Below are 23,638 nucleotides of genomic sequence, written 5' to 3'. Positions count from 1 at the left end.
CAGGATCTCACTGAGTTGAAAAGGGCCTCGCTAAGTAGCTGAGGCTGTCCGTGAACCGCAATCCTGCGGTCTCAGCCTCCCAAATGCTGGGCACCCAGCTTAAAAAGACATTTTCACCCAATGCCGTCCACTTTTTTCCAGGGTACTTCTACCCTCCTGGATCTGTCCAGCACCTTCACCCCTCGCTGCCTTTGGGAAGCGGCGGCCCTACTGACCGGCACGGAGCCGTGATCCAGCCGGGCCTGGTGGTACAAGCCTGTAATCCCAGTACTTGAGAGGCTAAAATAGGAGGATAGCAGATTCAAGAACAGCTTGTGCAATTTAACAATACTCTTACCAGACTAGGGAGACCTTCTTTCAAAAATTAAAAAAGTAAAAACTATTGGTCTGAGGATGTTGCTCGGAGGTAGAATGCCCCTGGGTTCAATCCCCAGCACCAAAGGCAAAGTCAAGCCCTCCTCCGCCAGGTGTGGTAAGGTGTGTAGTGCACGCCTGTAATCCTGTAATCCCAGCTCCTGGGAAGCTGAGACAGGAGGATCCCAGCTTTGCGACCTGCCTCTGCAATTAGTGAGGCCCTCCACAATGGAGTGAGACCCTGTTTCAAAGTAAAAAGAATGAAATAGAGCTGGGGATGAATGCCCCTGGGTTCCACCCCCAGTACCACAAAAGAAAAAGAAGGGAGAGGGAGAGAAACAGGGAGAGACAGAGACAGAGACATAGAGAGAAAGAAAGTGCTCAGGGTTAGCTGGGTTTGCGGAGTTTACCTTGACTGAAGAACGATGCGGTCTAGCTGGCCAAACTCAGTTGTCTTGGGATTTTAGGACCAAAGCCCCTTCCTTTCTGGGTCTGGCTCAGGCTCCGTGGATGCGCACCGCGGCTGGAGGCCGAGTTGCAAAGCTGCCGGCATGTCGGTCTCCGGAGTAGTACCCGGGAAAGTCCTCCGCAGGCCTTGCCTCCCTAGTGGGAAACCTCAGGGATGCTGCGAGGTTCAGTCTTTTATAAGGGCTCCAGTGATTGGCTCGACCCTCCCTGATGCGAGTGATAGGCAGCCTCCCGTCACGTAATTCATCATCTAATCCAGCCGGAAGCAGTCAAGTTCTAGGGTGTTTCTCGCCCTTGACGGGAGGAGCCGATGCAGCACAGGACCCCAGGGCCAGGAGCTGTGGTAGCCATTTCAGAGTTCTGTCTGCCACAGAGATCTGAGTTTACGTTTCATGATCATAAGTGATCATAGGTTTGTTTTTGTGTTTGTTTGTTTGTTTTGCGAGTCTGGGGATGGAACCCAAGGGCATTCGACCTCCGAGCTACACCCCCGGACCTATTTTTTTTTTTTTATTCTTTATTTTGAAACCGGGTCTCACTGAGTTGCAGAGGGCCTCACTAAGTAGCTGAGGCTGTCTGTGAACCACGATCCTCCGGTCTCAGCCTCCCGAATGCTGGGATTGATCAAAGGTTTTTAAAACGTGTCTATAAAGAAGCACATTGGTCAACTTAAATGGCTGAGCATAACCCCAACTCATGGGCCACATGTCTTCCGCCAGGTAGTGTCTACCTACAAAGCAGCTGGGAGGGAGCATGGGAAAACTACAGGCCGTGCCCCTGGGAGGATCCTTGGGCTCTGTAGGGCTGTTCCTGGGCCTTCTCCCCAGAGAGACCCTCATGGAACTCTGCAGGCAAAATGAGATAAAATATCCTGGCAAAATGGACTTTGTGATCAACAACCCACTGGCTCTTCTTTCCCCTTAGACCTGGATGTGATGCCTGGAGGAAGGTCATCCCTCTTGCGTCCAAGATGGAGGTGCCATGAGGCCCAGAAAATCCAGCCCTGATCTCCTGGAACAGCTAATGCAAGTCGCAGCTGAGAGCTCCCCACTTCCGGCTCCATGGGAAAAATCCACCCCTATTCATCAACCCAGTAGTGGAGGATTTTTCTGATACTTGTAGCAGAAAGTGATGTAGCTCATATACCTAGGTATCATAGCCTGAACAAGAAGAATTCAAGGTTAGAATCCTCATGAAATAAGTTCACACCAGTGTTTAGGAAACTGGAGTTTGTTTTGCAGAATAGGAGTATATTTACAGCAAAGTTTGGGCAGAAGGTAGAATTCCCTTATACCATCTACGCTCACACATACACAGCCTCCCTCACGTCCCTGCACACCACCCACATCACAGCGTGGAGTGACGTGTCCGTTACGACATTCATTGACCCTTATGCTCACGTGGGATCACCTGTAGGATCGTAGAACTATTGAACAATTCCCATGGTAGTCTAGAGGTCATATTTGGGGTTGACTCTCGGTGCTATTGATTTTCTGCATTTGGAAATCAATAACTTACTCGGAGAAATAAATAACTTACTTCAGGCATAAAAATATTTTACATTAAGACAAAATTCAGTGGAGGAAAGAGCATGGAAGTTAGTGCAGAGGACAGACTCTTTCTTTGGGGTTTATTTTTCTCTCTTATTAAAGTCTCTTTTGCTAGTCCTAGCTTATACAACCTTACTAAATTCATCAAAGATCACTCACTAACGTAGAACACATTTCATTTTCATTGAGAAAATGAAAACAGTCATTGTAGAGGGAAAAATGCCTTATAATTTTGTGTCCCCAAATGGTTCAATAGTTTCATGATCACACAAGAAATTCCATGGGAGAACCTCACGTGATAGCTCTTCCGGTGCTCCTGGGAAGCCCAGGCGGGCACGGTAGAATATCCCAAAGAATCGTTTCTGCTGGTGTCTTCTGCTGAAAATCAGGCACAAATGAAATACGTAGGTCACTAGTGACTTCAGGCTCCAATGTAAAGCCATCATAGCCTCTTGGAAGGACTTTCTCTCTGAGCTGGTTCACAGGATACCCAAGGCACAGAAAAGCAATGCTTGGACCTGCCCTAAGAAGTTCAAATATTCAATCACAGTGACTGATTCAAGCTGCTCCCTCCAAGGAGAGAAGGCCAATATCAAAGTTGTGGAAAAACCAGGCTTCGTGATGCATTCCTATAATCCCAGTACCTGGAAAGCTGAGAAAAGAGGATCACAAGTTTGAGGGCAGCCTCAGCAACTTAGCAAGGCCCTCAGCAACTTAAGACCCTGATTCAAAGTAAGAAATAAAATAGGACTGGGGTGTAGCTTAGATGTAGAATACTTCTGGGTTCAATCCTCAGTACCACACACACAAAAATAAAGAAAAAGAAAATTTGAGAAAAATGTACAATCTGGTTAGGTTAAGGGGAGACTAAGATATGGAAGCCCCAGTGGTCAAGGTCTCCTGTCATCAGAGGGCTGAACCCCTAATGTTCTGGGGGGGGGCAGGCCTTTCTATAGAAGCTTGTGCTAGAAGAACTACTTTTTGTGCTTGGTATTGGGGATCTGACCCTTGGACTTCGACCTCCAGAAAGCCTCCATCAAACGCTTGTCTCAATGGAGATGCTTCTCCCAAGTCCTGTCACTCATCAAGGAATGCCCCTTCCATCACGCCCCCAGAAAAGACCTTGTCTAAACCAGCCAGGGCAATGCCCACCTTCTCAGGCACTCAGCTGCTGGTGATAGACACATCAGACTTTTAATGCGTGCCTTTGAGCAAGGTGACTGGCCACCCACTTCACATCTGGCCAGTTGTTCTTCTGAAAAAGAAGACAGTAGGATTGTCATCTTGTGACACTCCTCTGCGTCCACAGTGGGCCTCCTCTCTTTTTCTTTGTCGTCTATTTTCCGTTTAGGGGCCACAGGAGGAGATAAACAAGTGTTCACTCTTGCCTGCCTGATTCCAGCCCTGGGGTTCTTCCATGTCTTCATCTTGGTCCTCCTGGCTTCTGTGGGTGTTGTTGGCCTGGGATAACAAGGTGTGTCTGTTATCTCTCAGGACACATTTGTCTGACCAGCTGTGTCTGTGTGTCCTGTCCCGGGAGCGAAGGCAGGAGCTTGGGCTGGGGTGTGATCTTAGACCTAGACTGTGAAAGTGTAAAAGGTCAGTTTTCACATTTGCAGTGTATCTTCTGAGACACCTTTAATGAACAACTGGATCTCAGCTTCACCTTTCCTACCCACTGCATACATAGGGTTTTCTGCTTTGCACAATTTGGGTGTGTGTGTGCGTGCATGCGTGTGTGTGTGTGTGTGTGTGTGTGTGTGTGTGTGATGATGCTGGGGCTTGAACCCAGAGGCTTTCTACACCCACAGCCCTATTTTATTTTTTGGTTTGAAACAGGGTCTAAGTTACTGAGTGTCTCAGTAAGTTGCTGAGGCTGTCCTTCAACCTGTGACCCCTTTGTCTCAGCCTCCCAGGTATTGCAATTCCAGGCATGCACCACCCTGCTCAGCTCTTGCTTCTCACAGTCTGAAGACCCTTGCAGATAAAGAATATATTAGTTTTAGATCCATGCATAGCAAATTTTCATAGCAAATTTAGCTTCTTAGAACCAAGCCCACTGACATCCTGGTTCACAGATGAGAAGTCTTATGGCTTCAGGAAACTGATTCATCCGTGCAGCGACGCAGTGTCCTACAGGTGACCTCCAGGCTCTGCCCTACCATATGAATCGTGCTTTGATTGAGGAAAGACCTGGTTCCCAGCTGATCCGGTTGGAGGCTAAATCTAATACCTCATGGTTGAGAAGTACTTCCCAAATCCTTTCTGCTCTGGGTCTAAGGATATGCTCAGCTTCCGAGGCCCCTGCCCTTGACTCCCTCTGACAACACCACTGGCCATGGTTTTCCTGCCAGGGAAAGCTCTGGGACTCTGGAAGACTCAGATTATTGAATCAGACCCACCCAGATTCAAGGCCTTGGATTCACAAGGCCATGTAATTCAAAAACCAATCAAAGCAGAAGGAAACCCAGCAAGTTCTCTGTTTCTCTCACACAGTAGGGATGAGTCAGGTTCAGGGTCCAGACTGCAAGGCCAGGAGCTGTGGAGCGTTTTTTAGAATTCCAGATGCCACAGAGATCCTGCGTTCACATTTTATGATTATAGGCCAAACATTTACAGATTTAAAAAAAAAAAAAAATATATATATATATATATATATATATATATATATATATTAAGTTGCACATTAGTCAAATATGTGTAATAGAATAAATACATACAACATGATTAACCTGGACACTCTATTAGGGGGAAGGGAAGGGAGGGGAAGGGCATGGAGCACAATGTAAATGTACACCACTCTCAATATGTTCCACTTATAAAAAATAAAATTATAAATTAAAAAATTAAAAATAATATAAAAAGCACAGTTCTATGAAACAGATGAAAAGCATCAGGGTTACTGTATCTTATACCTAAAAGCACTGATTGCATTTGATGTATTACACATTTCATTTACCCCTCAGATTTTATGTAATTTAATAGTACAATAAAATTTTATGGTTCAGAAGTTTAAAAAAAAAGTTGCACATTAGTCAACTTAAATGCACCTGGGCCTATAACCAGGAATTCTAAGGCTGAACTGGGCTGGGAAGGAAAATATGAAATATTCATTTGAAATTAGATATATTACCTATTTCTCACAGTTGAGCACAAGAAAACACAGATCAACAAGATTATTTCAAGCATTAAAATATAAAGCACTTTAGGAGAACATGTGGGCAGTAAGGTATAAAAGTTTGCTTAGAAAATAAGCAGACACTGAATTTTCAATCTGAATTTTCATGGGCTTTTTTGTATATCTTAATATATTTGGTAAAAAAAAATTAAATGACTGTTACTGACATAACATTGAAAGCATTTTAGAGAATTACATAAGTTTTATTTTTAAATGGCAAAATCTATAATAGGCCAAATTTCCTTACAACCTTTTAAGCTTTTAATGAAGAACTTTAGATATTGACATAAAATATGTGAGGAATATAGAGATTTTGTAATTTTGAAAGATCAACTGTCATTCCCCTCCTTAATTTTTATGCCATTATTAAGCTCATTCAAATCCTAAGCAAGTTTCTTTCTCAGCATTTCTTCACTAATTCTGATTTTACTTCTTCGAAATCAAGATTCTGGTTTTTAATCTTAAACACCTTTCTGAATACGAAGATATTAAATCAACCATTTGTGAATCTAAGAATTGAAGCGTTGGGTCAATAAGTCCTTTCTTTTTTGCTTTGGCCTCTAATAAAACATGACATTAAGCTGGGTGTGGCACATGCTTTTCATTCCAGTACTTGAGAGGCTGAGACAGGAGGATCTGGGTTTGTGGCTACACTCAGCTACTTAGTGAGGCCCTCCACAAGTCAGTGAGAACCTGTTTCAAAATAAAAAAAATTTAAAAATCAGGCTGAGAATGAAGCTGGGGGTAGAATGACCCTGGGTTTCATCCCCAGCACCACACACAAAAAATTACATTATCTACTAAATAACCTACATCACTCATTCAAAGGTAAAATTTGTAACTGTTTGACCAAAGTTTCTTTGACTTGCTATCTGGTATTTTAGTGAATATAGGACTTAACAAGATCAACAGTCACTGGCAATAATACTAAAATTGCTGAAAAGTTAAAGAGAATCTAATCACTTGAATTTCTGGAACTTTGAGACTAGAATAGCAATAATAAGATTATGTTATTAATCTGGGTGTGGTGGCACACACCCATAATCCTAGCTATGGGCTGAGACAGAAGGATGGCAGGTTCCAGGCCAGCCTGGGCAACTTGGCAGACTCACCTCGAGATAAAAAGGGCTGGGAATGTAGCTCAGCGGTTAAGCACTTGCCTAGCATGTGGGAAGCCCTGGGTTTGAAACACAGTACAGCATTTGAAAGGAAATAGATAAATGATAGTATTTCATAAAATACATATTAAAATTGAAATGCAAGAACTAGTTAGGATACTCAAGCTTCTGAGGCCTTACCATGCTTCGGTACCCAGTGACCAATTTCACTTAACTAACATGAGAACCGATAGATGTTCTGTGAAAACATCTTTGGAGCTCACTCCCAGTCCTAAACCTTCCCCTCCTCTTCTCCAGTGAGACCTATTACAGCAGCCTGTCCAAGGCCGTCGAGCCTTCAGTACTAATGCTATCTAGTCAAGATGATGATGGGCAAGTTACACTGACGTTTTTACATTGAATGTTTACTAACATTTAATCTACAAATGACTGTAGACTATGAATAAAGCTTATAAATAAGCAGATATCTGTTATGTTGTTCCATTTTTTTTATTCCTAAAATATATAACTTAAAAAATAGAAACGGGCACCTGGATTAACTCTTTAAAAATACAAAGAGATGCTAGCACCTGGATTCAGCACTTCGTCCCGCGTGAGTTGAATAGCTCGCGTGAGAACTATTAGACAGTGGAAAAACAGCCCATATTTCAGAGTGTCCAGAAAAAATTTTCAGTCACTTGGTAGAAGAGCACACTTAGTTACTTTCTAAACCTGCATGTCAGGATAATTTTTAAGTTGCTTTTGCTTTTAAAAATTAAAAGCACTTCAGTATTTTTTCCACCAAAAAGTGGCCTCATTTTTCCCATCACTGAAATTCTTCCCTTAAAAACCCTCATAATGTTTTCGAAAACATTTCTTCCTATTCTAAGTTGTTAGAATAAAGAACAGAAAAGAATACATCTGCGCGGTTACTTATCATTATTATGAAAAGGTTTGCAGGAGAATTTTTGACAAACAGAACCTCTTTGGGCTACTGCCAGGAGGAAGTGGTGAAGCTCTTATTCCTCAAGATTGTGATGTGTCGCTAATTTTAAAATTAAAAATAAGAAAGAAACATACTAGATAGCTGTCTTCTAAGTCCTCCTTTTAAACTACACATTCAAAAAACTACTCTTCATGCACAGACTCATAAAGGAGGAGATGTCATAAATATGTATGAGAAACTCTCCCTTCCTAGAGACAAAAATATCTGAATTTTTTTTGTTGTTGTTTTGTTTTATTTGGGGTTTTGTCTGTTTTTCCTTTTCTTCTCTTTATTTTGTGTGCGTGTGTGCGTGTGTGTGTGCGTGTGTGTGTGTGTGTGTGTGTGTGTGTGTCTTATGATGGCTTTAATCCAGAAGTCTTTGTCCTCTGAGCTACACCCTGAATCCGGTGCCCGGGGCTGTGATGAGGCCCTTCCCAAGACCTTTCTGCCCTTCACTCTCTCTGACTTCACCACCAGCAGTAGAAAAGCTCTGGGAGAGCTCTGGGCGCTGGGAGGCTTAGCTGATTGGATCAGACCCACCCAGATACAGGCAGATGGATTTACCCGGCCCTCCCTGTGATTCAAAACCTATTCAAAGCCGAGGAGCCCAAAAAGTTCTCTGATTCTTTCCATTCAGAAGGGGAGGGGCTAGTCTAGGGTGTGGACCCCAGGGCCAGGAGTATGGGACCTTTTTAGAATTCTGGCTGCAACAGAGATTCTGGGTTTATATTTTATGATCATAAGCAAAACATTGACAGGTTTTTTTTAATGATATTTTTGTAAAGTTGTACATCAGTATTCCTCCAGCTATACCCCCAGTTCAATTTTATTTTTTGTCTTGAAACAGGGTTCACTAGGTTTCTGAGAATCTTGCTAAGTTGTTGAGATTGTTCTGGAACCTACAATCCTCGTGTCTCAGTCTCTCAAGTTACTAGAATTACAGGCATGTATCATGATACCAGCTAATGTCTGGTATTTTAGTGTATTCTCAGGAATTTTTCTACTTTACCCTCTGTGGGGGAAATTATTAACTGCCGTGGTCTTATAAAATACCCAATGTTTTAGCACCTTTAAATCAATCATGACTTATATTTCTTCTTTGGTTTGGAACATTTAATTATCATTATTATTATTTTATTTTTTACAGTACTGGGAATGGAACCCAGGGGCATTCTACCTCTGAGCTACACCCCCAGCCCTATTTTTATATTATTTATTTTAAAACAGGGTCTCACTAAGTTGCAAAGGGCCTCACTAAGCAGTAGCTGAGGCTGTCCTCAAACTGCAATCCTGTCTCAGTCTCCCAAGTGATGGGATTACAAGCATGCGCCATCACGCCTGGCTTGACACAGATTTTTTTTTTTTTTTTTTTTTGTGGTACTGGGGGTGGAACCCAGAGGCTTCCTACCTCCAGGCTATACTCCCAGACCTATTTTTTATATTTTATTTGGAAACAGGATCTCACTAAGTTGCTGAGAGCCTCACTAAGTAGCTGAGGCTGACTTGGAACCTGTGCGATCCTCCTGTCTCAGCCTCCCAAGCACGAGGATTATAAGCGTACGCCACCACGCCCGGCTTGTCACAGATTTTTAATGTAGATGTATAGTTGAAAATATCCAAGATATTCGGAGACCAGAGACTTTCTACTTTATCTTCACTGCCTAAAAAGAGGTTGCAGCAGAACCTAGCTCTGTGATGACAATTCAGGATTAAAAAACACACATACACACACTGCTCTTTCAAACTACTGTCTTGTTTCCATTTCTAGATTTACAATGTAAAGGAAGAAACCCCATAAAAATAAAACAATAGATCCTCTTCATGGTAGAACACTGGAGTTGTGTTTCCTGGGAAAACTCATACAACCTCTTATTCCACCAACCCAAGTCAATCCTTCTCAATGGACAATGACCACCTCTAGGCTTTAAAAAAATTTTTTTTTTTTTTGCAGTACTGAGGATGGGACCCAGGGGCATTCTACCTCTGAGCTACACCCCCAGCCCTAGTTTTTATTCTTTATTTTGAAACAGGGTCTCACTGAGTTGCAAAGGGCCTCACTAAGTAGCTGAGGCTGTGTGCGAACCGCAATCCTCCTGTCTCAGCCTCCCAGATGCTGGGATTACAAGCATGTGCCACCACATCAGGCTTAGGCTTTAACTTTTGAGTATGGAGACATCAAGACAGATGATAAGAAATCATAAAATAAGCGGGATATGGTGGCACATGCCTGTGATACTAGTACTTGGGAGGCTGAGACAAGAGGATCACAGGTTTGAAGACAGCCTCAGCAGGTAGTGAGACACTCATCACTCTAGAGAGACGCTGTTTCAAACTAAAAATAAAAATAGAGCTAGGGATGTAGCTCAGAGTTAGAATGTCCATGAGTTTAATCTCCAGTACCACAAAAAGTAAATAAATAAATAAATAAATGAATGAAAAGGAGGAAAAGCCAGAAAAGAAGGGGAGATTCTTCACTCTACAATAATTGACATGCCCTTAGATGTGGAAGAATGGGATTCAAACACAGCTCTGCCCCTCTGTTTCCTCTCCTTCCTTATAGAGGCACTCTGCCTCCCCCGGTCACCGTGTACAAATCAGAGAATGCTAACGATTCTGTGCAAGGCTTCCATTGCACGATTAGGCTCACAACTCTTACCCTGCTCATAGATAAAAAGAACCAGATGGAGAAGTTCCACTCTGTGAAATTGAAATGCATTAACTTGTTTTAGCATAGGATGCAGGAGCCAAGGAGGTAAGCGATCACAATATACCAAGAAGCAACATGTGTGTGTGTGTGTGTGTGTGTGTGTGTGTGTTCAGTCCCTCATAGGGACTGAACTGATCATTTATCCCAATTCCATCACCTTTCAGCAGGACTAGGGAAACGACATGAGTCTTCTGTGTTTCTTAGTTTCCAAGTTTCTTAGCTAAGGGTGTTGATGGGAATGGCAGCTGCCTTTAGACCCCTGTGCTGTATTTGACACTGGATCGGAGTGGACTGTGTGTGAAGCCGTTTCCCAGGGTTCCAGAGAACTGAGGTGAGGTGTCATGCAAAATCTGTGTAAGAGCCTTTGAGCCAGTGAACAGGACGGAATGATGTCTGACATTTAGGGCCAACGTCGTTTTGATGAGCTACACAAATAGTAGAGAAAAGAGCACACCACAAAAACCTTCAAATCTCCAAAGTTTTTATCCTTGCATCAGCACTGGAGAGGTGACAGCTTTGGACTGTGCCCCGAGGATCACTTATTATAAAAAAGGAAGGTGTAGCGCAAATCCCCTGCACACCTTCCCACGCTGCCTCCCTTGGCCCCTCACCTGCTCACAGCAATGTGGTTGCCTGTAGTCAGCTGAAGGGCCGCCCCCAAGAGCATGTGTTTACATCCTAATACCTGAAATATGTGACTACGACTTTGTATGACAAAGGAGTGAGAGGGGCTTGGCGTAGTGGTGCACGCCTGTAATCCTAGCGCTTGGGAGGCTAAGACAGGAGGATCGAGGCCAGAGAAGACCTTCAGCAACTTAGTGAGACCCTTTAAAAAAAAAGAGGGCGTGGTGGCGCACGCTTGTAATCCCTGCACTTGGGAGGCAGAGACAGGAGGATCACACAGGTTCAAAGCCAGCCGCGCGCACTTCCTTAGGCGAACCTGTTTCCAAATAAAAACATAAAAATAGGTCTGGAACTGTAGCCCGGAGGTAGAAGGGCTTCCGGGAACCCCAGTACCACCACCAAAAAAAAAAAAAAAAAAAAAAAAAGGAGTGAGAGGGCAGAGATGGTGCTGAGTTAAAAGAGGAGGGCATTCTGAACCATCTGGATTAGCCCTAAGTATGATCACACGTAGCCTCAGGAAAACGTGGGGACAGACACACAGGGAGACAGGCACATAAAAGGATTGGGTGCTGTGCAGATGGAGCAGAGAGAGACCCAACCGCAAGTCAAGAAACATCTGCAGCCACCAGAAACGAGGAGACGCAAGGATGGCCTTCGTCCCTGGAGCCAGGTTAGCCCTGATGACAGTTTAATTTCAGAGATCTAGTCCCTGAAATTATAAGAAAATAAAAGCCTAGAGTGTGGCATCAGGTTAGGGGACCCTAGGAGACTAATGCGGTTCCTGTGCGTCATTCCTCTAAAGGATTTCTGTTAGTGCTAACCCACTGTGCAAAGTAACTAGTAGCTGGTATCATAAAACTAAAGTTATTGTTTCTAATCATAACATGGTAGACTTTAAGAGCATCCCTTCAATGATTTATTTGCATAAAGTAAAGCCTCAGTCATAGTCTTCTATATTTTACCAGGTGGTCCTGAAAAGGCCCTTTTTATTTGCAGCAGGTGCTTCAGTGTAGGGAGAAAGGGTGACTAGTTACCGTCTTCAGAGACAGTCCAGAGTTCATTTAAGCACCCAGTGATCCACAGGACACGCAGAGTATTATGCTGTCCCCTCCGAAAGTCCCATGACATGGCTCAAAAGTGATCTGGTGACCCCTGGCTGCTGTCACGTGGAAACAGGACTGTCTGTATAATTTGTGAGGGCCAGTGAAAAATGTACGTGTATGGGGCTACTTGCTCAATATTATTCAGAATATCAAGACAGAAGAGAATTAAGTCAAGCATCAGGTCCTTCAGAGGGACCTTATTGTGCCTGGGACCCGGCACAATTTCACAGATCTAACATCCATGAAACTCGCCTTCCTTGGACATAGTCCCCAGTTCAGGCTTCTTGCCATCCAAGGAGAGAGTGCATTTTCAGTGAAAACCTTTTCAAAGGAAATACTATTTTGTACATATTGTATGTTGTATGTTATATAATATTTAATGTTTGATATATAATGTATAACATTTTATACTATGTAAATATATTTTATACATTCTATGTATATGTTACAAATTATATTCTCTATATTATGCTAATGAGGGAACAGGTAGAATTCCCCCAAAGCAAGGATTCAAAATGGATTTTTCTATGGCTCAAGAACAGAATTGAAAAGTAGAGGAAACTCAGGAGAATTTCTAGAACCTGAGAAGCCGATCCTAGGATAACTATGAAGAGAAGTTTGTCCATCTTCTGTAACTGTGGGTTTTTACTAATTCTTAAGTTAGATGACAATTGGCTGTATTATCACATGCAATAATATTTTAAGGTTCATATCAAATTATGCTTACATGAACTTTCTCGGAAAATTTATGTGCTTTATATCCCAAGTGTAATCCTGTCATACTCAACCAAACTTTTAGTCACCTTTGAAATGTCATGTTAAAAAAAAAAGAAAGAAAAGAAATGTATAGGCAAAAGTGTAGAAAGCAATGTAGACTTTTGTATATATTTGACCTTGGAAATCAGCATTCTAAAATAAACTCCAGGAAATGTGAGCCCTTTACAGAAGTTTATTACAATCAAAAATATGTTTCTTTCTTGGCAGTAGAGATATTGTAGCAAATGCAGGGAAGGAGTGAGTGAAGGATTGGACAGGGACCTCACCTCATGGAGCTGACTTTCCATAAAAAATAACAACAAAAGAGAGAGATAGATATCTCTAACAGGACAGAAAAAAAATCTGTGTGGCCAAAAATTCAGAAGTTGGAATAAATAGTCTCAACATTTCATAAAATCCTCAATTTCCTTATCCTAACCCAAGAACTATTAATTGTCTGCCTTCTTTTGCCTTCTAACTTATTGATGCATCTTGGTAAGAAAAAAACAGTCTGGCCCAGTTATGTTCCACTAACTAAAATCCTTTCCCTCTGTTTCCCTCAGAGGAAATCAGCATCCTCCTAATAGCTAACGCTGATGGAGCGCTCGCCTAAACCTTGGCATGAACGGCTTCATTTGGCACTCATCAACACACGCAAGGGAGATTCTTTAATGTCGACATTTTACAGTTGAATAAACTGAGGCCCAGGGAGTGTAAGAGATTTGCCTAGAGACCAGTTACGGTGGGGGGAGTCAGGATTCAGTATCTGTGCACAGCTGGGACCCTGCCCCTGTTGCACTGCCTCTGGATTAGGAGAACAGCTGCATTGCGGGTTACCTGAAATATGGCAACACGCACAGGCATCAGAGTGAGAATTACAGCCTAGAGCTGCACCCAACACAGGGTGAATCCTACACCGCATTAGAGCTCCAGTCTGAACACGGCTCCCTGCGGTGTATTCTTTCCCTCCATTTTATGTGACCAATTGTCTCCTACCTCCTGCAATCCCGCCTCCAATTCAAAACTGTTCTTCTACTGTGTTACAGTTTGAGGTTGTTCTGATACTTCTATGAGCATCATAGCCTCATATAGTGTACTTGATAATAATATTGATGCACACGCACACAGCACTTCAATGATACACTTTCCCAAAGTCCACTCAAAATGTGGAACCTTTATCTATAAAAGAATGGTTTCATCAAGCATGCTCTATTTCCTAGGAGTGGATTGGGTATGGGAATTCTATTCAGAGCATCCGGCACCTCTGTTTTATTTCCTGGTAGAATGCTTTTTTTCTGACTGTCTGCCTTTAAGGTTACATCTCCCACCCTATCCATCCTTATCCACACCCCATTGCCTTAAGGTTACATCTCACACCCTACCCATCCTTATCCACACCCCATTGCCTTTCTCTCCCCCTCCTGAGTTCTGCAAGCCACCATTTAAAGTTTAAAAACTTGCCAGGCATGGTGGAGCACGCTTGTAATCCCCGAACTTGGGAGGCGGAGACAGGAGGATCATGCTGGTTCAGAGCCAGCCCCGCTGGCTTAAGAGACCCTGTTTCCACATGAAAAGGTTAAAAAATAGGTCTGGGAGTGTATCCCAGAGGTAGAAGGCCTTCCAGGAACCCAGTACCATCAAAAAATAAATAAATAAATAAATAAATAAATAAATAAATAAATAAAGTTTAAAACCTTGGACCTCTGTGACAAATAGGCAAAAAAGGAAATTACTTGTTTATTCTAAGCTGAAAATAGATTTTCCCCACTTCACAGCAAGACATCCCTCTAGTCTGAAGGATCCTGGAATTACTACTGTTGAATTGTGTTCATCACCGAGGCTACACTTAACGTGTATAGTTATATTTCTTGTTAAAATGAAGTTACATAAAACTACTGCCTAAATATAAATGATCAAATTACTCCACACACACATACATACACACACACACACCACACACACACAAACACACACACAAACACACACACACACACACACACACACACACACACACCACACAAACATACACACCAAAGATTCCTGCCTGACTACATGCACTTGGGCCAAAAAGAGTAAAAAAGGGAGAGTAGAATTCATGGAGTTCTTATCTGTTGGAGAACTTGTTCAAAGAATGACATGTGGCCTCAAATTTCACCTACAAATTAGATTGACACCCAAGAGAACTGAATACTTGCATAACTAAAATTATCTCAAACTATCCAAAGATTATAAAAGTAAAGCCATATATAATAGACTTAACAAACTATGAGTCAATGTTCTTTTGTCTTTTCATTCCACACATGTTCATCAGAGAAGGCTCCTAAACTTTCAGTATTGGGTCAAATATCTTCACGTAAATATATAATGTCATTCATCTTCCTTTCTTCATTTTTTGTTTAGTTTTTTATTTTCTTACTATCACTTTGATTTATTCTTTTAAATGTCTCAAAGTCATCTCCCCAAAGATAACCCTGCTTTCTGACTCCATATCCAACACAAACCAATACAGACACCTACACACATGAGCCAAGGATGTTGACAAAATGGGAGCAAATTCACAAGAGCGAAACAGACACACACATGTACAAATGTTTTACTTTCTAATTCAATCAATGTTCTGCCCGCTGAACCATGAAACTCCAGCAGGACATCCAGTACATTGTTACTGATTAGCCATTGCCAAATATTTAACTACCAGTAAAAATAGCTTTGTGTTCAGCCTACAAACGATACCCAGGTCCAAGCAAAGCTGCTTCTGAGCACCGCGTATTTATCCCATCTATTGTTCTCAAATTCTATGCCGTAGCCAGCAAACACAAATGAGCCTTTCTTGGTGGGTTTATTACCTTCCTATCACAGCCATAGCTGCCCCAGCAAGAATAGCAACCCGGACTAAAGCAAATCGCAGCGTTGCCATTCTGGAAAGCAGAGCTTGAATGTGGGCAACCACTCGTGGCAGAGTCTCCTGCCAACTGAGAGGTGGCAGGGTATCATGGGACCTCTTCCATGTTGGGTTTCCTCCTGACGCAGAGGGTTAGATGTGACTCATTCAATATTCGTTAAAATTTATATCTATCACAGTTTCTCATTTCCTCACCTACAATAAGTTTCTTCTCTCCAGAAATTTTTTCTAATGAGCTGGGCTCTTAGCAGTCTCCACTCTACTTCAAACCATTAATTAATAGCAGAGTCTATTTATTGATAAAGGTGTAATTTAAAACACTTTCAGATGGTACTGGACCAAAGAGCATTTTACCTCTGAGCTACATCCCCAGCCCTATTTTGTCTCACGAAGTTGCTAAAGGCCTCACTGAGTTGGTGAGGCTGGTGCTGAAACTGCAATCCTCTTTTCTCAGCCTTCCAAGTACTGGGTTACAGGCATGCGTCCCCATGCCCAGTTTCAAGCAGGAAATTAATTTGATGATTTATAAAACTTCAGAACCAGCAGAGGCTCAATTCCAACATGTATCTTACATCATAGAAAACCCTTCAGTGAGGTTGAGAAACTCTCAGTTTACCCAAATTAGGTTAATATCTGAAGGGTCCCTGGACTCTGTTAAAACTTACTTTCCATGGTGTTGCTGCATACATGAAATTGCCAATATCTGCAACTGTTCATAGACATCAACAAGTTACTTCCATCAAAGTGATGGCTCTTACTCTCTCTCTCTGTTTAAATATTTATTTTCTTTATGTTGATTAACAGAGATATTTTTTTAAAGTATCCACGTAGTTCTTGGAAAGTTGCCTGTTCTTAAGCACAAAAATGTGAGCAAGTAGACATTTCTTATGACAGGCTAAACATAAACATTTCTTATATTGATAATCAGCATTGCTCATCGAGATCACAGTAACCAGAATCCTTCAGAAGGGTTAGGCTTTTTAAAAACTCATCTGAGATATTCAAGGAGCTTTTCCTTCACTGCTAATCATCAGCATATCAGAATACTAAATATGAAACATTTTCCATCCTATAATTATTCAGAAAGGGAAAAATAAAATTAACATTAACTGACCTTCTAAGATTTAGTCAGCATCCTGGGACACAGACTAGTGCAATGGCTCTCAATTCTAGTTACACTTCATAACATCTGAAGAACCTTCAAAATGTTCAATAGCCATGTCATAGTTAAGACCAGTTATTTTTAAAAACTAGGGGAGCTGGAACCAAGACATCTACATTTTTCAAATTCTCCAAGAAAACCCATTTTGTAGCCAAGTCTGAGAATCATTGGCACATTCATAATCTTTGTATTTTACATATTTGACACAGAATCTTGCATCTTTCCTTTACTTTGTAAACTTACACAAAGTTATTATTGGGTAGCTCAGTTTCTTATTAAGTAAAATGATGATGGTGCTGACCAGAGTGGTGATGTTCTTGTAGTGTGGTTGTGTGGATGTGTGGGGTTTTTTTTCTTTTTTCTGGTGGTACTGGGGTTTTCTGGAAACCCTTCTACCTCTGGGCTACACTCCCAGACCTATATTTGGAAACAGGGTCTCCTAAGCCAGCACGGCTGGATTCGAACCTGTACGATCCTCCTGTCTCCGCCTCCCAAGCGCGGGGATTACAAGTGTGCACCTCCACGCCCAGCTGGTTAGGGTTAGGGTTAGGGTTAGGGTTAACCCTAACCCAGTTGCCTAACTCCTGGCAAAGGACTGCCAGTCAATTCATATGAACTATCAGTGGATGTAAACGTTCTATTGCTTTTTATGATGACCAGCTCCTATCAAAAATAGACCTCAGCAATGATGACTATAAACTCTAGAAAAATATAAGAAAGCCACTATTCGAAGTCACTGATAAGCAATCTAAATCAACTGAAGATAAAATCCTTAAGTGAAGGGAAGTATGTTAGATAGCCTCAAAATGAACTGTCTTTTTAGATCATGATACTCTCCAGCTTATTGTGGGTATCCTATTGGAAAAAGGACATAAACATTGGAGTGCAGGTATTCTAGTCCAGCAGGAAATTGAAAGATATAATTCAGAAAAGAGGGAGACAAAGAGAATTCCCTTTGATCTTCAAACAATTCTCCCCTGGTCATTGGCTAAACTATCTATCATTACTGTGAGAATCTTAGGAACTCAACAAAAAGTAGTAGGCATCTTCAGTAGATGCCTACTTTGGGTACAGAACTGATGAAAAATCTCAGCTGCTACATAGGGATGGGAGAGTTGGTAGTTCAATTCTGGCTAGGTTAGAGGAGCTTGATCAAAACAAAACAAAACAAAACAAAAACCTTTTTTTTTTTTCATTAAAACTTTAGAAGGACTATGAATTAGGAGTAATGCATATCATGAGGTCTATGGCACAGGACTAAAGAAAAACTACAAGAGATATCCCCAAAACCTTTAAAAGATCAAAGGAATATGCCACTGATCTGATAGCTTTCCCCAAAAAATATTTAAGACTCTTCAGAAAGTATAACATAATACAGAAGTTTGTACACCGATGTTCAGCATCTAATAAAAATTACTCGGCATACAAAAACACATGAAAATATGCCATAACTAACCAAAAATAAGTCAACAGAAGCAAAACCATATAGGACTTAGATGTTCAAATTAGCAAAGACTCTAAATCTCCTTGTAGAATTCTGATAAATAATTTAAAGTAGTATACAAAATGGATATGTATAAATTCAAATTGTAGAAACAATGAAGAAAACCAAATAGAAACTATGTGACCGAAAATAGATTATCAGAAATAAAAAGTTTATTACATCAGCCTAACTACAGACAAGACTGGCAAAACAACCAATCAACTTAAGACAGAAATACAGAAGGATAAGATAAAAATAAAAGCTCATAATAGAGTATGAATGACCTATGGGGCAATATTTTATGATCTAACATATTTGTAGATGAGGTCAGAAGATACTCCTGAAAAAGAATACCTTAAGGGACAATGCCTAAAATATTTTCAAAACTGATAACACATTAAGAGGTCCAAACTCAAACAGGACACACTCAGATAAACACATCTCAGTACCTGTGGCCAAACTGAGCAAAACTAATACTTAAAAAACACTAACCAGTGGGAAAAAATGACAATGGAATGACATCCTTAAAATGCTAAAACCTGCTGACTTAATTTTGCAAAAGTGAATGCAAATTGAAGCCATTTTTAGATAGAAGCTGAATTTCCTCCAAACAAAACTTCACTACAAGAAATGCTAGGGGAAGCGATTCAGGCTAGAGGAAGTGGCACCAGATGGAAGCCCTGAGCTGCAGGAACGAAAACAAAAATACACAAGAAATGGTAATTATGTACTGGGGCAGAAGGACCAAATAAGGGTGGGTTGGTTAGTTGGTTGGTCTGTCAGTCAGTCGGTCGGTCGGTCGGTCGGTCGGTTGGTCAGCTGGCTAAGTAACACGGGAATCGCAGCACACTAAGGTGCTCAAGCTGTGAATAACATCTGAGAACCAAAGCTTAGTGATGACAGCTTCAGGCCTCTCATCTCATTCCTAGGGATGCTCGGGTTCATTATGTGGAAAGAAAGGCATGACGATTCTCTATATGTAAATTTTCACTTCTGTCTATCTGTCCCTTTCCAAGTTATAGTAGAATTTGTATATCTTAAAAATACCTATAATATGACTCCATTGTGCCTGCAGAGTTCATTCTTGGCAGCACAATATTAGCATTCACCAGTTCCTAGGTATTGGGAAAGGATTAGGTGACCAATTAAAGTCATTAACAATATAGAAAATAAAGACAAGTACTTCTTATAAACATCTTACAGCATTTGTGCTTTTACATGTTTTGCTGTTTTTATTTGCCTCTTCTCTGCTCTCAGTCAAGATGACATTTAGCTAGGAAGTCATCCATCAAAAACAGACATTGTGCTCAACTAAACTTGGTCCAGTTATATAAGGCTAAACTGAAAGATATTGGAAGGTATCAACAGAAATTGTCCTGATAACTTAAGAAGCGGGAATGTGTGGTGGGTGTCCCAGTTTCAAGGCGAGCTTGCCAGTCCTCCGCTTGCTTCGTCATGTGTCTGTCTTTTAATCATATAAAGTCAATCTCTTTAATAATATTAGCTATTAAAAATGGAGTCACTGTTAAGGCAAGTTCATATCCTGGGGAATTATGAAATTTCCCAGAAAACACTGATGACAATGGAGAGAAACTGAATAATATCCTAACGGCCTAATGTGATGCTTTGTGACTAATCCGTTAGTTTGGGAGCGTTATCAGCTGAGCCACTAGCTATGATCATGGCGAGACTGTATATGAGCACGGAAGTTGTGATTGAATGGAGAGCTGGGCAGAAGCTCTTGATGTGTTCTTCCCTTCATGTAAGGATGGTATGAAACGACATCAGGTTGGTGGATTCTTCCGTATTTATTATTTCAGATCATTTTAGCAGGGAGTATTAGACTAAAGAATAAAATTAATTTTTTGTGGGGGGAGGTGTGTGGCTACTGACCGTTACTAGGCGTGGTTACTCAAGTAACCATTTTTGTCAGAAATAAAGTCTAAAAGGCTTTCAGTGCTGTCATATTTGTGACCTGTGGTTTGTGGAGCCAGCCATTGTATTCTTTGAAAAGAATGACTATTTTTACTTAGTTCTGTTTTTAAAGCAATGTGAGTGAGAGCCTGGGATGGGTTTAGGGTAGCAGGGAAGAAGGAAAGAACTCAGGAATGTTGTTCTATAAACTACAAAGGGTAGTTTATTTGGGTAATTTATTATAACCCAAAGTAATAGCTTTTTATTACTTATTTTTAATTATAAATTATTCTCGGGAAGTCTTGTAGTTTTGATTTGTTTTTCTTGTTCAGCCTCCTTCTGTCTGGTGCTCCTGACACAGTCTAAGTTCAAAGTCTGATACTTCTTTCCTAGAATTTTTGTCCAGGGTTATTGGTTTTCTCTTGCCAGACCCATAGATTGTAAATTCTTGGTTCTCTAGGGCTCTCTGGGTTGCCTGGTTTCCTTGTCTTCTGCCATCTCCGCCTAGATCCATTGTAGACATTGACAACTCCATAACCAACTCATTCTCTTTGCCAGAGATTTTGCTGGCTTGGATCCCCAAAACAAACTCTCCATCCTACTCTGATCTTTTGCAATAATTACTACATATTCTAACTGTATAGGAGAGAAACCAGGGCCAATCCACTCCGTCTATGAGTCTGTTCCTGAACTAGCCTCTGTGTCTCTGCAATCCGGTTGTGTCTCTTTGAACTCCATTCAACCCTCATCGTGACTCATCAGTCTTCCTTGAGTTTTGCTTTCTTGGTTTTCTCAATATTGTCAACCTAAACTTATTTAGTACTTCCTGGTCTCCATCAGCCTGTTTTATGTCTCTGTTACAACTCTGTCCTCCTTTGTGGTCCAGTGTGCCTTTGAACTATTACAGTAGTGAAAACAAACAAATAAAAACAACAACCCAAACCAAAAAAAGTTAAATGCTCTTTTGGGCTCCAAACATTTCATATTTATGGACTGCATGAATAATGCTGAGCAGGCTCAATTCAACAGAGATCTCAAGCAGTAACGGTGCCTCTACTGAAAAAGAACAGAAATGAAGTCATCTTAGACATCAGTACCTTGCAATCTGATAGCCACCACTCTCCTGCAACAATGCGTCTTAGGACAACTTTGTTTCCTCTACCATGTGAATGATACCTCCCAAAAATATTTACTCCAAGAATCCAGTGCCACACAAGTCTATGTAATCCTGGCGAAGGAAGCCCAGGCTATCCTACCTATCTAAATCCAGATACTTTCTTTTTATCTATAATGTGTGATATCTAGAAATCCAGAACCTGATAAAAAAAAATACACTTATGCACAAGACAAGTCATAAAATGTGTGTATGTCCATGTGAGTGGAGCAGGTCTCTGGAACCTACTTCCTTCTTAAGTTCCAATTACTTATTGCTCATTGTAACAGACAACTTTGGGGAAATTGCACAATTGTTGCACATTTAATACTGGAAAGGGATGATGACATGTTTATTTAAAGTGTTCTTTGTTCTATACACATGCCATTATACAGTGGTCCAAATCCATGGGATATACAACACCAAGAGTGAACCCTAATGGAAACTCTGGACTCCCGGTGACAATGACGTGTTTGTGTAGGCCTATCCGTTGGGATAGTGTACCACTGTGGAGGAGGATGTTGATGACAAGGGAGGCTGTGCCTGCATGGGAACAGAGGGAATGTGGGAATCTCTGCACCTCCTTCTCAATCTTGCTTGCAACCCTAAAACTGCTCTAAAAAAAAACACTAAAACATTTTTCAGTGTTCTTATTTTGATCCTCCCATTTTAACAAAAAGTTATGGCTACAAAATCAAAATAGCATGAAAGATGTAGGCACACAAGGATAATGCATGCATGTTAGGGGTTTCCATGTATCTACCTGAGCATGTCCAGCTACCAAAGGAAAGTGACAGACTGCAAACTAATAATAAGAACAGCCTTTATTTCATATTTTTCTTGCTGGATATTATAATCAATAGGAAGCTGGAGAAGGACTCGTGTAAAAATCCTAAGCAACTGATTTTAAGTATTCTTTAGGGGATGGAATGTTCTTCCCATGTTCTTGAATAAGAAGAAAAAAAAAACATCATCAAAATGCCCATACTACCCAAAGTGACCTACAGAGTCAATGCAACCCCCATCAAAATGCTGACATTCTTCCCAGAACAAGTAAAAACGATCCTAAAAATTATATGGAAGAAGAAAAGACCCAGAACAGCCAAAACAATCCTGAGTAATAAGAACCAGGCTGGAGGCAACACAATACCTGACTTAAAAGAGCTATAGCTACAAAAGCAGCATGGTATTGGCACACAAACGGAAACTTCAACCAATGAAATAGAATAGAAAATACAGAGAGAGAAATCTGCATGCCTATAGCGAGTTGACTTTTGACAAAGGAGCCAGAAACACTGGAGAAAGACAGACTTTTCAACAAATGGCGCTGGGAAAACTAAATATCCATGTGTAGAAAAATGAAATTAGACCTCTATCTCTCACCCTGCATAAAGGTCAACACAATATAGACTAAAGATCTAGAAATCAGACCAGAAGATAAGCGATTACTAGAAGAAACCATAAGACCAGCTCTCTAACCTAGAGAATCCAGTAGAGCCCTTCTCAATACACCCCCCACAGCTCAGGATTCAAGTATTTCACTTTATGGTTTTCCAAATTGTTTAGGCCATTTCCCTCTAGTTGGGTAGAGGAAACAGAAGACACTAACTTCCATTCAAACTCTGAAAATAATTTACTTCCCAATTGATGCGAGAAGATAGAAAGATCTTGTTTTATGAATGATGAGTCACATGGTACACAGCTGAAGACATTACTTAGCACCCTTTCATATCTGGAGTTACTATGTGATAGTGTCTTGCCCTGTGCTTACAACTCATGCTATGAGGAAGTTGTTGCTTGGTTTCTGCTCACATTTCAGTCTTTGGGAGACAAGTGTGACTTACTTTACACACCCAGAAGAAATAACACCATTAGAAAACTGAAAGATATTGCAGGTCCCCCTGGTGCACAGATATACGCAGAGATCCATTATAGATGATATTAATGCCTTTATTCGTGGGAAGTCGGCCGCCAGCCCCTGGAGGGGCTGGTGGGGGAGAGCCGGTCTCTCTCTCTCTCTCTCTCTCTCTCTCTCTCTCTCTCTCTCTCTCTCTCTCTCTCTGTCTCTCTCTCGGTCTTCCCTCTGAACTCTGAACTCTCTTCTTCCTGACCAGGAGGCGTGGTCCCCTCTCGGAATCACCAGGCTCCGCCTCCTAGCTTCCGGCCCTGCCCCCTGCGGGGCAGGGGCAGCTCGAACCTTTC

This window comes from Muscardinus avellanarius (assembly GCF_963383645.1).
Source record: "Muscardinus avellanarius genome assembly, chromosome: 1".
In the NCBI taxonomy this organism is placed as follows: domain Eukaryota; kingdom Metazoa; phylum Chordata; class Mammalia; order Rodentia; family Gliridae; genus Muscardinus; species Muscardinus avellanarius.
The sequence above is the reverse complement of the archived record's forward strand: the minus strand, read 5'-3'. Positions refer to the sequence as shown.